This window comes from Uloborus diversus, chromosome 8 (genome assembly GCF_026930045.1).
Source record: "Uloborus diversus isolate 005 chromosome 8, Udiv.v.3.1, whole genome shotgun sequence".
Classification (NCBI taxonomy): Eukaryota; Metazoa; Arthropoda; class Arachnida; order Araneae; family Uloboridae; genus Uloborus; species Uloborus diversus.
The window spans coordinates 141,043,731-141,063,880 of record NC_072738.1 but is presented as its reverse complement, the minus strand read 5'-3'; the positions used below and the strand labels follow the sequence as shown (position 1 = coordinate 141,063,880).

Here is a 20,150-nt window from a genome sequence, read left to right as displayed (position 1 = left end):
TCTATCAATTTTAGTGACTAAAAGTACTACTTTTGACTGAAGGAAACAACCCCATTAAAGAGCGCAGTTTCACTTCATTCAAACGTTGTGCTAAAACGCAGCATAAAAAAAAAAGAATGCCTCTGTGGAATGCTAGGAAAGCCTACCTTGCAAATACGTGCTCTGATTCAAAATGGCGGCTGCGTCGACACGTCAACGCTGAATATTTCTTCACATATATAGTAGAACCCCTTAATGTATAGTATTGACAGAGAACTTTCTGCGGGATTTCTGTAGAACAAAAGTTTTGTTTCTCTTTAGGTACTAAATGCCTATAACCAATTTGTTGTACATTTCTTGTCTTTCTTTTAAACACTACAATGGTGATCAGAATTATAAGGACATCAAAAAACTGCACATAAAAATAATATTTCTCAAATAATTCAGAGAAATTTCTGCACAAAATGCATTTATATGCTAGAAATCATTGTGGAATGCAGAACATTTGAAAATACAAATATAGATGTTTTGCCGTGATTAATAAAAAAAATGTCACTGCTAAATCTCGATAAAATTGTAAGGACTACGATTGTTAAGCCTTGAAAATCCCTAGTCATTCATAATATCCCCTTTTTTTCCAATCGCTTTTATTTGTCTTAAAGTCATGGAAGTTTAAAAACGTTATTGGAAATTTGTATCCTGTGTTTTTCGATGGAGAAAATGAATTCATGCTTTTTCGATATTGAATGCCATTTTTTTCATAATGCATTTGCCAAAGTGTCTCACAAAGTTTCCATTAAACTTAGATCGAGCCTTTTGTCCAGCCAGTACAGTAATTTCTCAAAATATGCATCGAGCAATGATCTTGAAGTTTGAGAAACTTCTAATTATAGGCATTATCCAGCTGAAGCAAATTGTTTGAACTCGTAAGTAACGGTGCTTGTGAAAAAATATATTGTTCAGCACACAAACATTACTCAGGATTCATTCTGCCCCGCACAAAATAATATTGGAGTAGTTTGCGTTCATTCCGAAACTTCCTCAGACAATTACTGAGCCGCCTGTAAATGTACGCTTTGAAATTTGTCCCCCCTTTGCAAAGAAATCGTACCTGATGTAGCGATAACTATTTAGTGCATCCTAATTAAACTTTTTCTCATCAGAAAAAATAACACTATACCACTTTTTACCTATAACAACTTATTTTTGGCACTCTCAACCCTTGGTCTCTTATGAACTTTTTCAAAAGTCAGTCGTGACATTAGTTTCACATCATAAAACTTTTTCTCTTTTTGTAAAACAAGTTGAGCAGTTCCCGAAATGTTCAACATGTCCATACATGATTTTATTTATATAACAGACATGTTTAAATTCAAACTTTATTCCATAAACACGGAATTCCTATGTAGAGTCTTTCCAATAAAAGTAATAAAAGAAGTTTTTTTTTTACCACTAGTTTTCAGTCATTATATTTGCATAACTTTCCGACCAAATGCAGCCAAAATTTGGAGTTTTTTCATTTGCCTTATCACTTTGGCAGTCACTGTACACATTTAAAAAAACAAAACTCCTCTACGCAATTAAAAAAAAAATAGGCTTTTTGATGACTTCTGCGTATTGTTGCAGTTCAATAATTTTCCTGTGCTGAGAAAGAACTTTATTGACTCCGAAACACGTTATATACAGCAATTTAAAAAAATTTAAAATATGATTTGATCATTCAAAAGTTTCGTTTTTATTGCATACTACTCTTAATTGGAAGCTTTTGTGCTACCAAATTCCCGTGGAACACGAAGAAATGCAAGAAGAACGCATTACAGAGTCTGCAATCCTTTTTTAATCCGAATCGTCCTGGTGTTTTCTATCCTGCAAAATTATAATCGCTGTGACTAAACAACTTGTACAGTGACTTTCAAATTGCCACAGTTTTCGTTGAGCTGGCCTTGTGTCGATGCAGAGAAATGCAAATCAACCATAAGGAGTCAAAGTGAAGTGAGGGGAGTGTTCTGAAGGTCCAGAAGAAAGATTAGAGGGGCCTCAGCGGCCGATTGGTCTAAGCGATTGCTTCGCGCACTTGAGGTGGTGCGTTCGACTCCAACCCTCGTTTCGGATGTACTTTCCCTCTTTGTGATGTAAATTCTTTCATATGTTTCGTTTATATGTGTTATGTATTGTAACAAAAATATATCATGTGTAAGGGAGGCAAGACACTCAGATTGTAGTCCTCATCAAAATAAACCTGCATTGTAAAAACGATTCGGAAACGTTCCTGGAAAATAATGGGCAGCTGATGTGCCCAATTTCTTCCAGTAACATATCTTGGAAAAATCAGGAACGCTTTCCGCTCTCAGTAACCTTTCTGAAATTACCCTTGAAACTTTAAGAAGATTTGCGAAATCTGCCCTGTTAAAGCCAGTCATATCTCTAGAACCTTCTAGAAAAATTAAACAGGTTTAGTGTAATTGATTAGCACCTTCCTAATTTACCAAGAAGACTCCAGATCAAATCAGAGCGACCACGGCCAAGGCTACGCAAGAAGGAACCAAACATACCTCTTGCCTGCAATTCCAGCCTTTCAAAACTGTAGCTGTCCATTGACATTTTCGCTCACATGTGGGAGCTTAGTCAATTTGGACAGGCCGTAAACAAGCTTAGGGCGATACACGTAATAAACACGCTCATTCAATCTTTAAACTGGTTGCTAAAAATATTTTCCACAGCAGTGAAAAGTCTGCACGCGTGCAACTTGTAGCAATTCAGGAAACTTTTTTGTGATAATACTTGTTTTTACGGGGAAATAGGTGAAAACGTGTGAAATCCAGAGACGTTCCACGGGAATAACTAGTAACGTTTCGGAATTTTTTTACAGTGTGATAGGAGCTAAAAGAAGAAAGAAAGACTAGACGCAAGTGTGTAATTTTAGCGTTACACTTTTTTACACAATTTTAGGTGTTTTTATTCAAGTTTCAGCTTTTAAATGATTTTAGTAAATGTTTACTGAATCATGTTCATATGCTACACTAAAAGCTCGTTTCTTCTTCCAGTGATTTAATTGTCGATAATCGGCTGCAACAAAAATTGATAACCTTATAAAGCACGTTTTATTGTTGATAATTAAGTACCCAATGAATGTGCTGTGACTTTGACAAGTTAAGCAAATGACCATGATAATGTTAACTTCTGTTTGGGCAGATGAATGTGTTATTGGTGCGTATTCGACGAGGTATACTTTTGCAAAACTACTACGAAAGTAAACCAGCTCAACTCAACGCCAGTTGCTCTTCCCTATTATCCCAAAAAGGGTTGAAACCCAAATATTGTTGAAATCACAGTTCAAGGAGTTACACCATGCATTTCACAAAAAGAAAAAAAAAAAGTACGTTACTGAAAAAGCATCACTCTTCCTTTACAGATTAGTTTTAGCATGGACAGGGAACTGACTTGGTACGACATGCCATTGAGCGAATCTTCACTGGAGGAGTCTTACCAGAAAAAGAAAGGCGACTCAATTGGTCAAATGCAGGCGCTCAAGATTACAACGTCGGTGTCTGATGACAAGTATTCAGAGTGGGTGAGAGTTCAAACTTTATTTTACCACTCCAAACCCCACTTCTTTAAGCACTTCACTGTAAAAACGATTCAGAAACGTTCCTGTAAAATAATAGGCAGCTGATGTGTGCCCAATTTCAGCCAGTGACATATCTTACAAAAACCAGGAACGTTTTCCGATAAAAGTCAGTAACCTTTCTGAAATATTAAGAAAGCTCCCCTAACAAAGTCAGTCGTGAACCTTCTAGAAAAACTAAATAGGTTTAATTTATTTGATTAGAACCTTCTTGATTTACCAAGACAGCTCCAGAAATATTAGAGCAACCACGGCCAAGCTACGCGAAAGTTGCAAGCAAGAACCAAGCATATTCCTTACCTGCAATTCCTGCCTCGCAAAGCTCTAGCTATCCAGTGACTTATTTTCTCCCATTGAAAGTTTAGTCAATCCGGACGGGCCATTGCCAATCTGAAGCCGATATACTTAATAAAGACGCTCCGTCAATATTTAAACTGGAAGCAAAAAATATTTTTCACACCAGTGCAAGGTCTGCATTCGTGCATCTTTTAGGAATTCAGGAAACTTTTTTGAGAAGATACGTGATTTTTTGGGCAAATAGGTGAAAACCTCTGAAATCACGAAACGTTCCACGGAAATAACCAGTAACGTTTCGGAATTTTTTTACAATGTTTTATTATACTTGGCCTAATTGTCACGGAAAAATCTGAGGCTAGCATTTACTTTTATCTCAGCAACTAGACCAATTAAAGACTTTTGGGATTTCACAAAATGATTTTCTTAATCTTAAGGTGCAACCTAACGCTGAAAAGTTAAAATTCTAAAATAAAATTAATTTCGGTCAGGAAGGAAAACAGCAAATTTCATGTAATTTCTCCATTACATATTGAAATATGAAACTCATTGTTACCAATTTTGTTGCCCTGCAACAGTAATGTTCATAGTCATCATAATAAAAATTTTGAATCAAAGTTTCTCTGAAGCAAGCATGAAACGTATTCACGGTAATTAATAGAAAACGGGGCTAAGTAAAGATACATATTAGGATCTTTATCAGGAGTAACTTGTATGTTTTGAACCAAAATTAGTTTGGGAAACCTTTAATATTTAAATGATTTTAGTTAAGTAGCAAACAAATAAATTCTAGAGAGGAACAAGGATTAACTTTTAGTGCCAACTTCTTAAAATTTTAAACACGTATATAGTTTTTTTTTTTTTTTTCCTTTTAGTACTGAGCATTTATACAAAAATAAAAAGGTGAAGTTTTGTAATGGTAACATTATTCTATTTCTGAAATACATTTATACTGAAAAGAATAAAATAAGAGAATTTTTAGAAAAAATACTAAGCATTTTCCCTAATGCACTCAAAAGGACAAAATAACTTTTCTGGGTCAGAAAGAACAATTTAAGTATTCCTGTAGTTTAAAAAAAAATCTTCATTTGTGGTGTCATTTTTTTGGAATAATTGAAAACTACAAGAATACTTAAATATTGTCTTTACTGACCCAGAAAAGTTATTTTCTCCTTTTGAGTACATTAGGAAAAGTTCTTAATATTTTTTTTTAAAGAATTATTTTATGAAACATATACTTGTGTGACAATTACATCTTTGTTGAAATTCTGTCACTTCTGTTCTGAACAGAGATCTCGTCGCTTGACAACCGCTGCTGTAGCAAGAAGAGGGAGTGCTCCTGCGGTGTGGTCAGAGGAACTTCGTGAAGCTTTCCAGTTCGAAGCTAGAAGTACTGCTTCTACCTCTGACTCTGCCCGTCTCAGCATGTCGTCCGTAGATGCATGGTTAGAAGCTGCTGGGGTTATAGACCGTAGTCGCCTGAGTCTAGTCCATACAGGTTTCTGTTTCTTGGCGGCAGGAGGAAGCAAGTAAGATTCAATTTTTCCGTTTCTTTTGCATTTGAAAATGTGCAGAGTTAACAACGACTTGAAAATGATTTCCGCTCTCTCCGAAGCAGGAATAGCATCAAGCAAGCTAGGCAAATAATGTTCCATGAACTCTAAATATGTGCTTCCTGCATTGAAACAGCTTAAAACATATGCAGACCCATCAAATGATTGCTGATTACGACTAGCCAAACATTTAAACTAAATCGAGTTTGGAACTTGGGGTTAAAAATGGATTTTGTTCAGCAGACTGATGCCAGTTATGCGCCCCCTCGAGTGAATAACGAATCATGTGTTCGCAGTATCACCGTTTTGTGGATGTTGAAGAGTATATACTATACCAAGTAGTGGAAAACCCAAGTGTGAGTTCATGCATGATTGCTAGAGAAGATGGACTTTCACAACGTAAAGTGGTGAAAACATTGAACCAAAATAAGTATTCCCCTTATCATTTTACACTAGTTCAAAAATTGCGCAGTTCAGATTTAGAAAAGCAGATAACATTTTGCAGATGACTACTAGCCCGAGACACCGAAGAACACCATTTTCTAAGAAAGATATTGCGGACAGATGAGTCGTTGTTCACTAGATGGGGCATCATAAGTTTGCATAACTGGCGTCATTATGCTGAACATAGTCCTTTTTTAACCCGAAACTTATCGTTCCAAACTCAATTCAGCATAAATTTTTGGCTTGGCGTAATAGGAGATCATTCAATTGTTCCGTATGTGTTTCGAGGTAATTAAGAGGAAACACATATTTAGAGTTCATTGAACATCATTTGTCTGGCTTACTTGATGTTATTCCTGTTGCAGAGAGAGCGGAAATCATTTTCCAACACGATGGAGCCCCAACACATTCCTCAAATGCCATTCGGGAATTTCTAACTGAACAGCATCCCCAATGGATTGGTCGTACGGGCCCCATTTTTAGGCCACCTATATCCTCAGAACCTGACGCCACTAGACTTCTTTGTTTGGGGATTCCTAAAACAATAAGTTTACAAAACAGAAGTAGCCAGTTTGCAGGAATTGAGCGAACGGCTTGATGAAGCAGTAGTGAAAGTAAGAAATGAAATTTTATTTAGAGCAACGGTTGTTTCCGTTCGTTAAGGGCAACAGCGTGTATCAGGTGTGGCAGAGACCAATTTCAGCAGCTTTTGCAGATTTTGAAGATTGATTATATGTGCTCATTGATGTTAGGGCAACTGTTTTAATATTGTTTTTTTTTCCATTGTTAAAAGCACGGGGGAGTAATTTCTACTTTTTGTTATCTCTTGTAGTGTTTTTTCACTTAATAAAATGATAACATTATTATTTTCATATAAAACTATAATTTTGTTGAATAAAGAAAGCAGCATGCTTACGTGAAACAAAAACTTTAAAACACAAAAGTGCGACCCTTCGCTGGTTTTCCTTTTTCAACGAATGCAGATTTTTACACTGTTTCAAACAAAAATCTGAATTTCTGCTGAACTTGAAGTCCAAAATGATTTGTTGTTGTATCATCTGAAAGCTTGTGAAATGGGTCAGTTTTTGGTAGATTTGACCGATTGTAGCTCATACGGTTATTTTCGAAAATGTCGCTTGAAAACTTTGGCGCCATTTCAATTCCGAGTGTGTCCAAGGTTTCAAAGCTTGTAGCACTCGCCGTAAAATGCTACTATCTTGATGGGAAAGGTGTTATTTAGTAGGATTTAATCTTCTCTTTTGAAATATGTACTTATTTTCTTTGCAGATTCTACAGGAACCTCAGAAATCGGTCGTTTTCTCAGATTATTTTTTTTTTTACTCATTTTCCTTATACCCACCATAACTCGGTTATGGTGAAGGATTGGACACGATAATGGTTGGTTCTATACTCCGCTTAGGCTCTTCTATCACCCCCTTTCCTATGGCAGATTCGATCGAACTCACCCTGTATAATAGCGAATGGATCAAGTAACCCTCCTGACGTCATGAACAATGAAACTCGCGCCACGGCATGACAATTTGATAATATTTTATTGTTCATGTGTGACATGCAGGGAAAAGCTTTATTGTGATAAGGCTGAACTCGATCCGGTAACTTAACTGATTTACGTGTAAGACTGTGTCATTTCAGGGGAATGAAGAAACGAAAAAGTGGTCAACTATTAACGCTATCTACTGAAGTTTAGGGCTCATCCACTGGAGTTAGGGTTAAAATTTCAACCATCAAATCATCACCAAACAAGCAATCGCTTCGTTCAAATGTGAAAGCAATTTTCACCCGTCATACCTTGACTGGCCACTTCCTACTAATAAAAGAATATTCTAACCTGTGGTTCAGTTGTCTGACCAAAAGCCGAAGTAGATTACAGCGTAAGTAGCGACACTTCCGTCATCTTGGGGCTAAATGCCGCTTTCTTCCCATGTCTGCTGTAATGAAGTAGCGTGTTCTGGGCGGTCATTCCAAGCTCGTCAGCTTGCGAGATCGAGATTTTCGCTCACGTGATCGGTTGTGACGTAGAAATGTTGCAAAGTGGTATTCTAATCTATTCGAACCTAGCCGCAAGCTAAGTTTGAGTAGATTAGAATATTACTTTGCGACATTTCTACGTCACAACCGATCACGTGAGCGAAAATCTCGATCTCGCAAGCTGACGAGCTTGGAATGACCACCCAGCTTCTTGATTGTGAATTGATATGGAGTTAATATAAAGCACAATCAAGAATGAAAACACGCTACTTCACCATAGCAGACATAGGAAGAACGCATCGTTTAGCCCCAAGATGGCGGACATGTCGCTATTGATTCTACGATTCAAGGCTTTAATCTGACTCAGAGTTAAATAGCGTTCTGGTACTGGAAAATTTAGAGGTGCACCTGTGGTTTGCAAAATAACGAACATGCGATGTACAACATCGGTTTTCTGATAATCCTCATATAAATACTAGCCGATGATCGAGTAACCCGAGTGTTTCAACAGTGAAACTCGTGCCACGGCATTAAAATTTGATAATATGTTTTGGTAATGTTTAACATCCAGGGAAAGGCTTTATTGTGACAAGGCTGAACTCGATCTGGTAACTTAACTGATTTACGGGTAAGATTGTGTCATTTCAGGGGAATGAAGAAACGAAAAAGTAGTCAACTATGAACGCTACCTACTGGAGTTTATAGTTAATCCACTGGAGTTAGGGGTAAAATTTCAACTATCAAAATATCATCAAACAGGCAATGGCTTCGTTCAAATGTAGAAGCAATTTTCACTCGTCATATCTTGACGGGCGACTTTCTAGTATTAAAATAAAGTTGTTAAAAACAAATTCCCTGATTGGGCATTTACGTTTTTTTCTTGTGTTTTAGATACAGAGGATTAACCTTCGATCAGTTCACCGAATACTTGAAACTGGTGTCTCGGTCAGGAAACATGCGTTTGGCGGATTTGGTGCGACGTCTGGTTGCAGTTCAGCGAACAGGATCAACAGACAACAATTCTGACTGAGGAATATAAAGTCATGATCTTTATGTCAAGTTGAAGAGGCGAGAATAAAGGTATTGAAGCCTTCGTCTATGGAATAAAGTGCTTATTGATGCAAGAAGAGAAGAAGCTTTTTAAAAGACGGAAAATCATTGAATCTTTGCTGTCTGCAATGGAGACAAGAGATGTACCTCATATTAGACCGTTCACATCAAGCGGTTTCTTGAGAACATTTTCACACTCAGGGAAAGCAGATCAAATTAAATGGATGTTTTGAAGAAAGAATGCATGTGAAGAATGAGGAACACTAGATCCAATTGCGTTGAAACAGCCTGGTTAAAAAGAGAAAGTTGTAGCTAGTGAGCAAGTAGTGTTTGAGATCATTGAAACTATTAGAGGAAAGATTAAAATTTAGTCTTGACTTATTTTTGAGTTTTTCTTAAAGATGCCCTTATGCGTAAGAAAAAAAATTCAATCAGAGGCTTAGATTATACACTGTAAAAAAATTCAGAAACGTTACTGGTTATTTCCGTGGAACGTCTCAGGATTTCACACGTTTCCACCTATTTCCCCGTAAAAACAAGTATCTTCACAAAAAAGTTTCCTGAATCGCTAAAAGTTGCACGCGTGCAGACTTTTCCCTGTTGTGGAAAATATTTTTAGCAACCAGTTTAAAGATTGAATGAGCGTGTTTATTAAGTGTATCGGCCTAAGGTTTCCTACGGCCTGACTAAGCTCTCAATGAGGGCGGAAACGTCAATGGATAGCTGCAGCTTTGCAAGGCAGGAATTGCAGGCAATAGATATGCTTGGTTCCTTCTTGTAGAGCTGTGGTCGTTCTGATTTTTTTGGAGCCTTTTTGGTAAATCAAGAAGGCTCTAATCAATTACCCTAAACCTATTTAATTTTTCTAGAAGGTTCTGGAGACATGACTGGTTTTAACAGGGGAGACTTCGCACTTCTTCAGAAAGTTTCAAGGTTTATTTCAGAAAGGTTACTGACTTTTAGCGGAAAACGTTCCTGATTTTTCCAAGATATGTTACTGGAAGAAATTGGGCACATCAACTGCCTATTATTTTCCAGGAACGTTTCTGAATCGTTTCTACAGTGTAGCTTTACAACATATCTTACTTTTAACTTTTAAAATCGCTCTCCTGAAAAATTACGTTTTTTCGGCATACGATGTTGTTGAAAGGAATAAGCGACACATAAAATTAAACTGTATTGCAATCTTTTTTAATAGATAGCATGGGAAAACGCAGAAAATGAAAGAATATTACAAATCAAGAACTGTTGTTATCATTAATACATGGATATCTTATTGAAACTATTTATTTCACTTAGACATATATGTGCAGGGTTGTCCTATTTTGTCCACGCCGGAAAAAACCGTCCCGGACAAAATGTCAACTTCATCAGTAAACTGAAAGTTTCGAAGTCGAGGAGTCGGAGTCCGATTAATTGTCGGACACAGGAGTCAGATTCGGAGTCAGGTGCCCCCAAATTCTCGGAGTCGAAGTCTGGAGTTTGGCGTCAAGAGCTATTTCCAACAAAATTTGTTTGAAGTAAATCCGCCTTCAAGTACGGAATCTACATTGACTTTCAGTTTCCCCGTAGGCGTTAATGTTAAGGGATTTGAACTGTTCAAAATTGAACGGAAAATAGTTCAAATCAAAAAAATATTTTATGAACAAGTTTTTCATCAAAAGCTTTTTCCTACAAAGATTGTTTGAAGCAAATTCACCTCACAGTTCTGAGTTGCCTTGAATTTCCCCGTAGGCGCTAATGTTAAGTTTTTTTGAACTGTTCAAAATTGAATAAAAAATAGTTCAAATAAAAAAGTGAAATATGGGAATGAGGTGTCCTCGCCGAGATCTTTCGAACAAAAAAAAGTTTGTTCGAATCGGACTATTCATTCAAAAGTTATTAGGGGGGGGGACAGACAGACAGTCCGACAGATCGACAGACATTTTTCCCCATCTCAATACCCTACTTTCCAATTTTTAATTTTTCGATATTTATTTAGGTATTTTATTTATTTTTGGCTTTTTTTTTTTTTTTTTTGTTTTTTTTGCGATATTTTTAAGATGCATTAAGCATTCCTTCATGCTTTTTTCTTCTTTTTCTGACTTTTACTGGGAAAGTAGGCTAAAAACAATCGCAAGATATCGTTTTAAGAAATGATAAAGGTAAAAACTGTGCTCCGAATAAGCGAAAATCACTCAGCGCTTCCCCCCACCCCCACCTCCCGATGCAAAATAAACACATTCTTCAACTAAAATGATTAAACACTCTTTAAAAACGAAAAACAATTCCTTGCAATTTAAATATTTCGCCAAATAAACAAAAAATACTATAAATTACAATAATAGTAGCTTTAAAATGTAAACAAATGATCACGCAACTCTATTGTTTATAGCCAAAGTCGCTAAGCCACCACGTTACTGTAATCCAGCCGATCAGTGAGTGAAGCCAACTCCGACCGATTAGCAGTCCAAACTTTTGAACGAAAACTTTTAAAATTTCATATATTGCCTAATTTGTTCTTTCCACCAAAGATAAAAATCTTCCACTGCACTGATCTTTTGTGTACAGAACTACCCTGTTGTAATTTATCTGGACGAAACTAAAATTTGTTTCATCTTTAAATTTCATCATCTTTTCCTTTAATAATGTACTGATTAGTTAGATAATCCTTAAAATATTCTTGACATTGGTGCCAAAACTCAGATGGATTTGAGTCGAGAAACAAATGTTGCTAGGTACGGTACTTTCACGGGACCTAAAATCGTTGCTTTCAAGAAATGAAGGCTTTACACACTCTCTATACGTTTTACCAATTCTCAATTGATAAACAGTAGGAAATTTCATTACAAAAAGCAGAGCTGACTTTCTTATCGTCCTTTGGCAACGGGTTAAATATTTATTGAAGTTCTCGCTCAACAATAGGTTAAAATAAATATTAATCATTCGAGAGATATAACCATCCAATGTTTTAATTAATTAATTAATTAACAAAAACGTTTCGGATTCGATCCATCGCGCTTCGAAACCATGCTTGTCACAGCTTAATTACACACAAAAAATTTGATCAAAATCGGTCCAGCCGTTTAGAAGCCTTATGGTGACAAACGTCCGCACAGAAGATTTTTATATATTAAGATGTAATAGCATTTAAAAAACAAACACATCAGCTGTAAATTTTAAGGTGTTTATCTGTGATGTGGAGATTTATCACCCATAATTAGTGCATTCATAAAATTAACTAGTATGTTGTGGCCATCACGAAACTTTCTTCTATATTTTTCTTTTTTTTTTCTGTTCCCTCCCCATGCTTGACAATATGAAACAACCCCAACAAAAACAAAATTACACATGCAAAAACTCGACGACCATCCCAATGTCTGAATTATTGGCAAAAGCAAAGCAAAGAGCGAAAATTGAAAGTTATTTTAAAAACCTTGCTTGAATTAATTACAAATATTTTATTTGTTAACAAACATAAGATGGCAACAGTTAAAAATTTTAAATCATTGAGATAATATTTCCTATCATTTCCATACAATTAAAAACACGAGAAATACGCAGACGACAATCTATTACGATTTATCTTTCTTATTGTTGCATTAATAAAAATATTTTTATTCGCAAAAAAAAAAAAAAAAATCAACACCTCTTCTAGCGATCGGCGTCAAAATTGAACCAAAGCCTGTTTACATATGGATTCATATATTCCAAATTTCAACCAGAACGTAGCATTACTTCTTGAGATAGGGCACTCAAAATGGAAAAAAAGAACGGGTGATTGCGCTACCCCCTTTTTAGCTGTTGACACAAAAATAAAATCAGTTCTTATACCCACTAAGGGCTACTTGCCGATAAATTTTTCTTTCATTCCGTTCATTATTTCCTGAGATACAGCAGTCACAATTGACGACAAAAAACGTTCTATAGCTCAACCCCCGTTTGAGTTATTGACACCAAAATTGAATCAGCGTCTGTTCCTGTTAATACCAACGTATGGCCCAAATTTTGTTTGATTCCGCCAGTTACTTCCTAAGGAATAGCAAGCACGCGTAACTCGAAAAACGTCCCATTGCTCCACCCCCCTTGGAGGAATTCGCGCCAAAAACTAATGGGCACAAGTTCACATAGGGGCACATATGTGTACTAAATTTCGTTCGATTTCATGCGGTAGTTTTTGCTGTAGAGCGGCCACAAAAAACTGGTCACACACAGACGTGACACACATACACACACACACACACACATACACACACACACACAGAGACAGACAGACATTTTCCAAAAATGGTCGAAATGGACTCAGCACACCTAAAAACGTTCGAATCCGTCAAAATTCGAAATTCGAAAATTTGCACGAATCCAATACTTTTTTCTATATATTAGATATAGAAGAAAGTAAAAAGTAGAAATAAAATGTTTTTATAGATTGGAGTTTCAAAACATTAAAAATTATATTTAAAAAAAAAAAAAAAGAAAAGAAAAGAAAAACTAGTTGATATTTATAAAAGAAATTTTGGCATGAATTGAAATCTGTTCTTGCAATACAAATACAAATGTAATGATCAGCAACAGGCTTTGACTAGGCTGTTCCTAGTCAATTTATTAGTCCCCAATGAAGATTAATGGCCCTTTCAAAGCTCTGCCTATTATAGCCTCTTCCGGTACACTGTTCTGAGTACCCACAAACCTACTAAAGTAGTAATGCTTCCTTATTTGTATGACATTAACACATCCATAAAATATGTGAGTGCATAAATATTTTACTATGGGGCGACATCAATAAAAATTTGAAAAATATAACAGTTATAAAATATATTTAGTCTATAAATCTTTGTTTTGTATGTATGTCTCCAAGCATTTCATTTGACTTTCACACTGAGTTTATTTTCTACTATTGTGTATAATATTTTAATCATGCCCAAAAGCATATTCACATTGTTAAATTTATTACTTTTAAGTAAATTATGATCTAAAATTAGCTGCACCAATGTGTAATTAAAAACTTTTTTAGATTTATGAAATTCTAAAGCTAATGATTCTCTTTTAATTAAAAGATAAATTCATAATAGAAAATGTATTAGAATAATATACGAATATTATTACACCATAACAATAAATTTATGTATGTATAATCAGTTTGTTTTTCATTTCGTCCATTTTGTCCATTTCGTCTAGTTTTGTCCATTTTGTCCAGTTTCTTCCGGCGCCCCGGACTTTTTGCAAAAAAGTGGACGAAATAGCAACCCTGCAGATGTGCTATAACAGTTTTAAACATCAATACACGTCAAGAAGAAAAATTAGTAAAACTTATATTTTTATTTGATGTTTTTTTTGTACATTGTAGAAATAACCGCCATATCGCAGCATTATTCAGCATAATTTTTTTTTAAATGATTATGAAAATTGTCGTTTGATTAGGAAGCTCATCACCCCGGAAGCATACCTGCTCCCATGGGTAGCCCCATGCCTCCTCCTCTTCCGGGCATCCCGCCAGTACCTCCCCCTGAAATAAAACAATAATAATAATATCAATGATAAATTTGCGAAAAATAGAGATCATAGAAACTGAGAAAAAAAAAAGCACAGCAATGTAAGTTCAGATAAAAAAAGATAACAACTGTACAGTTTAAAACTTGGATGTATTTTGAAAATTTAAGGGTATTCATATTAGCATATAAGATAAAATGGTAACAGATTTTTGAACTGCTCAGAAACAATCCGTTTTGATATTGAGCATCGAAAACAGGGAAAACAAGTTTATTTTGTTTTCCTTGTATATTTTTTTTTGCTAAGATTTTGTATGTTAGTGCTTTGAAGTAAAATCATTAACAGACAAAATTAAATTTTTTAAAATGCTTTTTATCTGTTAAAATTTCATCACTTTAAAAAATCTCAGTATACATAGATATACAGGGTGGACCGTTTTTTTCGCAACCGTTAGTCCTAGATGTATCTTTCCAATTGCAAAAATGTTCAAAATCAGATGCAGAGTTAAGATGTTGAAAGTTGGAAGCAAAAACAACAATAAGTCAAAAAATTAAAAAAATAACTTTTGATACGGGCCTCAGGTCTCCTAACTAATGTTTCGAGAAATATTCTCCATTGAAAACTATTACTGACAAAAAAAACTTGACATTTGTGGAAGGGATAATTTGTGGAGAATAAAGAATATCTTAGCGATTTAAACAAACATTCTAGAAAAATAATAAATAAGATTGAAAAGAAATGTTGTTTTTTTTTTTTTTTTTGAAAATTGATACAATTTTCCATAGCAGGCTGCTATAACCATTACGGTTTGGACGCCGGCACATGTTTTTCTATTAATTGAACAATTAAAATTCAAAACCAAAACCAGTTGAACTGAGTCCGTTTTTTAAGTGCAATTTTTGGAACATAGACAAAATGCTTTTTCTTTTTTTTTGTCAAAAGCAGAGGAGAAAATGATTTCTTATGAAGTTGATAGAAATTTTTAATGTTTCACTTCGTATTCGAAAAAAATTGTTTAAGGTTTATTGGATGAAACGCGTAAATCTCAATTTAAGGTAGTATTTTTTATTTATACGAAAGGCCGAATACTGCTATTCGAAAAATCTACATTTCAGCACACAAAGATCAAGTTATTCTGCACAAAAAAAAAGATTCCCTTGAGGTCTGAATTTTTAAACCTAATACCACTTTTTTATGTGTACATTATGCTTAGTTTTCTGAACAGAGTCAAACCTTAAAAAGGAAAAAAGAAAGAACACCTTTCGATTAATAGTCAGCTTATCGGACTAATAACTATAGCCTCCATTAAGGAGTCGAAAACCAAGGAACATTCCCGTCGCATTTATTTTATTGCCTCACAGAAATTTTGGGGGTCATCGCAAATGACTTTTCTGGGCCCCCCTCCATATTGTTTTCCCCTATATTTCACCCTCAGTTTCAAAAACATTGGGCACCCTTCAGGCTCGGTCCTGGGCCAACAGGTGTCCCTCCCTCCTGTGCACGCCCCTGTATGTTATGCGTAATATTAATCTAAATTAACTATAATGGCAGACAGCGCGGTCGGGCCCGAAGTTCAGCCGGATGTTCTATCGAAAAAAACTTATCCAATTTAACCAAACAACTCAGTCCAGTGCTTTTAAGCTTTATTTTTCTTTAAAAAAAACAAAATAAAAAATTAAAAGAGAAAAAAACAGACGTGATTTGTGTGCTTTTTTTTTTTTTTTGCCGAAAGCGGCGGAAAAAATTGGAAAATTGGATTAGAATTTCGCTTAAAAACAAAAAATCTGCATAAGAACTACAGGCTGCATCAAGGTTTTGCAACAGCAAGAGCCGGATAAAAATCGATTTTGAAATCGTAGGTCTATTTTTCGCCATTAGCCAGCCCGATAAGCATTAAAATGAGGGGGGATCTTCTCAAGAAATAAGAAAGATCAGGTGAACCGACCGAAAAATAATCCACAGAAATAATATATAACATAAGATATTGAAGAGAAATGTTTTTATTTTTTGGAAAATTTATACAGTTTGCTATCGCAGGCTGCTTGAACCGTTACGGCTTAGATGGCAACACGTGTTCATAATTTAACCAAACGGTTAAAATACAAAATCAGTTGAACTAAGTTCGCTTTTAAAGCGTAGCTTTTCGAATGTAGTAAAAATGTGACTGGCTATTTGTTTTTTGCCAAAAGGAGAAGAGAAAAAAATATCTTACCCATTAATTTGTTAGTAGTTTTAATGTTTTACTTCTTATTCTAATAATATTTCATAGGTTAACTTAATGAAAAGCCTAATTTCAATTTGGTGTAGTAATTTTTTTATTTATACAAAAGGTCAAAAACTGTCATTAGAAGAATCTACATTTTACCGCTATATGAATTTTTTTTCTGAACAAAGAATTATTACCCTGTAGTCTTAAATCTAAAACCTAATACTTATATTTTTGCTTACATTATTCTCTGGTTTTCTGTCCGGAGCCAAAGCTCTTAAGACAAAAACAAAAAAAACAAAAAAAAAAAACTCGGATTTTCTGTAATTTTATACAAGTTGCATCAAGGTGCTGTCCCGGTTCATTTAATTTACTGCCTCACGCACGTTACCTATTTTATGGTAGGTGTACATGTAATGCGTGATATTGTTCTAATTTTCAGATTTCAGCAGATCGTCCAAGGCAGACCCTAACACTCATTTATCTGGTTACCAGACGAACGCTCTACCGATCGAGCTAATTAGCTCTGTCGCTCATCGCGCAAGTTGTACTTATAAATTTAATGGAAAAAACTCAGTGCAATGCTTTTAAAAACAGGTTTTTTTTTGACAGAAAAAAAACAATTTTTAGACCGTGGGTCTATTTTTCGTCATTAGCCTGCTCAATAAGCTTTAAAATGAGGGGTAAATCAAAGAAATTGACCTAGAATTGAGGAAGATCTCGCATAGGAACAAAAAACAGGCTACAAAAATAATATATAAGGATCTTAATTTTAACTTTTAAAATAACTCTCCTGAAAAATCACGTTTTTTCGAGATATGATGTTGTTGAACGAAATGAGCGACACATAAAATTAAACTATATCGCAATCTTTTTTAATAGATAGCATGGGAAAACGGAAAAATGAAAGAATATTACAAATCAAGAACTGTTGTTATTATTAATACATGGATATCTTATTGAAACTGTTTATTTCACTTAAACAGGTGCGCCATGATAATTGCAAAATAGAAACAACCGCCATTGTAGAAATAACCGCCATATCGCAACATTATTGACCATAATTTCTTTTAAAAATAATTATGAAAATTGTCTTTTGATTGGGAACATCATCGCCCTGGTAGCATACCTACTCCCAAGGGTAGCCCCATGCCTCCTCCTCCTCCTCCTCCGGGCATCCCGCCAGTACCCTCCTCCTGAAACAAAACAATAATAATAATTTCAAGGATAACTTTCCGAAAAATGGAGATTATAGAAACTGAGAAAAAAAAAAAGCACAGAAATGTAAGTTCAGATAAATAAAATAATAGTTTAAAAAACTAAAAAAACACGCTTTCGTAACAAAATGAACTAAAAAGTGAAAAATAATCTGTAGGTGGTCGTAGTTGACCAATCACTTAATTTTAATGTAATACAAAAAAGCGTGGGGTGCTGTCTATTTACATTTTTGCTTGGACAACAAATGCAAGAAATTCAAGACAACTGATAAGAAGCCCCCCAAGCTTTTTTGTATTACATTAAAATTAAGTGATTGGTCAACTACGATCATCCCACAGATTATTTTTCACTTTTTAGTTCATTTTGCTACAAACGCGTGTTTTTTTAGTTTTTAAACTATTATTTTATTTTTCTGTTTTTTAGTCTTACATTGGAGAATTATCAGGCAAAATTGCAATTACTTCTCTTCGTAAAAGTCTTAGTACCGCAATATTTTTTACTTTCATTAAGTTTGACAAATTTTTATATACAGAATATGACTGGCAATGTGGACGAGCAAAACATTTCGGACGAACAAAATATATTCACATACAGTTGAAATATTTATCCAGAATTGACGAAATTATTTATAAAACGAGTGCGAGGTAATATCTTAAAGTTAAGACAAGGGCACTCCGATGGGAAGCTACTGCCTGTGAGTCATCCATGTATGTTTGCGGAAATCATATTTATATTACTTTGAAAATTTGAGATGCATTTGAATAAAAGTTTTGTTCAACAATGGTCTGATCAGCAATGAATTTCCAATTGAAGGCCCACCTAAATTTTGGCATGAAATTAGTTAAAAACAATTATATTTCATGTTCTAATTACCTTGGAACATTGGAACAAATATTGTCTGATGCAGAAAAATTAAAGGTTTTTGTAGATATTTTTAAATAATTTTTGCGAGCATTTTTTAATGTATTTTTTTAAATTTTTCCTTTTTCACATTGTTGGATTTATGCCAAAATATTGATAAAAATTGGAGGAAACTAACAATTAAAAGCGTTAATTAATTAATTTGATTATAGAACATTGCATTGTCATCGGGTCTGAGGTCGCGTGCCAAATTTCAAAAGAATCCGATCGCAGGAAGTGGGCGAAATTTGAGCTGCAAGATTCCGTTACAAGATACATACATACATACAGGTGAAGCTAATAAAAGCGTGTTAAAAAAAAGATAACAACTGTACAGTTTAAAACTTGGATGTTTTTTGAAAATTTAAGAGCATTCATATTAGCATATAAGATAAAATGGTAAGTGATTTTGAACTGCTTAGAAACAATTCGTTTTGATGTTGAGCATCAAAAACAGGGAAAACCAGTTTTATTTTGTTTTAATTGTATATTTTTCGCTAAGATTTTGTATGTTAGTGCTTTGAAGCAAAAACATTAGCAGACAAAATTAATTTTTTTTTAAATGCTTTTTGTCTGGTAAAATTATGTATTCATCACTTTAAAAAATCTCAGTATATATAAATATACAGGGTAATCCGTTTTAACCTGCAAGACCTTATTTTCACAACCGTTAGTTCTAGATGTATACTTCCAATTGCACAAATGTTCAAAATCAGATGCTGAGTTATTTTATTTAAAGGTTGAAGCGAAAATAACAATAAGTCAAAAAATAAAAAAAATAACATTTGATACGGGCCTCAGGTCTCCTAACTAATGTTTCGAGAAATATTCTCCATTGAAAACCATTACTGACACAAAAAACTTGACATTTCTGCGACCAAAACTCAAGGAGATATTCCATTTCAAAGTTTTAAGGGACCATACAAAAGATGAGTTTGCAACTTATCGCCCTTTCAGAAGAATGACAGGTCGTCTAAGTAAGACAAGAAGTTCTGTCTAGAACTAGACGAGCCTACTTTCCCGTATACCCATACTACTTTCTAGTACCTGATCAATATTCTCAAAAATAGCTAAAATCGCAAATTTTTTCAAACATATTTTTTAAATACTTTAAGCTGATTTCTACGAATAAAATATTTCTCACTCATCTAAAAAAAAAAAAAATAGATGCGTAAAGAAAAAAAAACAAACAAACAAAGCAGCTATACACTTTTTTCCATTAAAAAAATCTTCAACAGCTTTCAAAATGAAAAAATAATAATTAAAATTAATAAGCTCATTAAAATAAATTCATCATATCAAAAAAAAAAAAAAACGTTTCTTTTTCCCCTGTTGCCAAAAACAATTTTTTAATTGAATTAATGCACTTACCAAAATAAATTAAAACAATAAAATGTCAACTTAAAGAAATAATTTTCATTGT

General features: G+C 34.4%; 1 long non-coding RNA gene across 1 annotated transcript in view; it reads right to left on the bottom strand.

The window, feature by feature from the left end:
* Positions 1–14,213: 14,213 nt before the first annotated feature.
* Positions 14,214–20,150, bottom strand: part of LOC129228117 (uncharacterized) — a 106,424-nt gene continuing 100,487 nt past the window's right edge. Inside the window, exon 3 of the long non-coding RNA XR_008580888.1 lies at positions 14,214–14,419. This is a non-coding gene — a long non-coding RNA (uncharacterized LOC129228117). The remainder of the gene's footprint in view (positions 14,420–20,150) is intronic.